Below are 1,587 nucleotides of genomic sequence, written 5' to 3' on the forward strand. Positions count from 1 at the left end.
CTGGGCAGCCGCGCCGGAGCGCCGGCCCGGCTCCCCGGAGGATGAACGGACCGGCGAGGGAGGTAAGGGGAGGCCGGGCGGGTCAGGGGCAGCGGGGCGGTCCGGAGGGGCTCCCACCCTGCTCCGGGGCATCGCGGCGAGTAGTGCTGGTGATCTCCGGCTCCGCGCGGCAGCCCGGGGGTGGTGGAGATGTGTCCGACCGGTGGTGCTGCCAGAGCGTCTGCCTGGTCCCGCTCAACACGGCTGAGCTCGCCGGGAGCTTTGTTCAGCAGTGCCCGGTGCGCAGAGCCAGAGGCTTCCTGTGAATGCATGACCACCCGAGAGGGATTTGCTGTGCAGTTACTCAGTTATTCCCGCAGAAGAATAAATCAAGGGAGCAGAGTTCTGTTACTAAAGTAATAACGAGCAAAGAACAAGATTCAGAGGAAACGACTACTGAAGTCAAGCTGGGGGACTTTTCAGTGCGGGTAGGAGAACCACAGATGCTTTTCTTAACTTTTGACTGCTGTGAAGTATTTGATTAAATCCTGTTAAAAAAGCAGACCAAAGCGTTTGGTGAAGAGTAGAAGCCTAAGCCTTTTAAATGTGATGTGATCACTGTTGTCTTAGAAAATTTGCTTATAACTAGAAGTGTCTGGCCACTGTCCTGCCAAAAGTTGGGGTCCTCAAGGGAAATAATGCTAACACATAATGCTACTGCTAGTGGCTGAAGCCTGTAGTTGCTATGTATTTCTATACATTACTCTTCCACTTCAAAGCAATGGAGTAAAGGGTTGCTGTGTCTCGAGGGTTTGCTGCTATGAAGGACAGTGCCGAGTTGGCTCATCCTAGGGAAAACGACTGCAGATGTCTGTCCCCAGGAGAAAATTTACATCCCTGGGGCAGAGCTCATCAGCTGTGAGCAGTGAGGAGCAAAAGTCAGGGAGTGAATCTTCTTCTGCCCCCGGGGAGAGAGAAGCAGCTGCACACAGAGGAGGGAAAGAGCCACAGCTCTTCCTTGCTCACACACAAAGAGGTGAAGGAGGTAGAGAGTGGAGGAAGGCCCCTGCCCCTCCTTGCTGTCTCAGCACAGTTTGTGCCCCACAGCATTTACAATAGTAGCACAGACTGTTAGTGGAAAGGGAACCGGACTGCGTTTCCTCTTTAGCTCTGCTCCCTTGAGTGATCTTGGAAACAGGCTTCTCCATGACTCAGTTCTCCCACTTGCAATATATCCATAGCACAAAGTATTTTACAAACTTCTGGGGAAAACTGAGGTAGCTGGCATTGTCCAAGCCAATTAAAATCTGACCGTAAAAGGCCAAAGTTAGGTTTTACAGTGTGAATAGCAAGTAATTCCAGAAAACTATTTTTATCTGAGCAGTACCTGAGGGTATCTTATTGTAGGGTGTTGCTATTGGGAGATTGTTACTCACAGCACTCACAGAATTTAGTATGCAAAGACAATATTACAAACCCATAGTAAATTAAAACACAGTTTTGCTGCAGCAGATGATTTTTCAAAGTCATGAAATGAAAGGGATTTGGGGCAGGGAAGAAAGAAGTAGGATTTGATTTTGCTTTCTTGCTGAGCTGGAGAAAGCTTTC

This window comes from Athene cunicularia, assembly GCF_003259725.1.
Source record: "Athene cunicularia isolate RWA chromosome Z unlocalized genomic scaffold, athCun1 chrZ_part1, whole genome shotgun sequence".
NCBI lineage: Eukaryota > Metazoa > Chordata > Aves > Strigiformes > Strigidae > Athene > Athene cunicularia.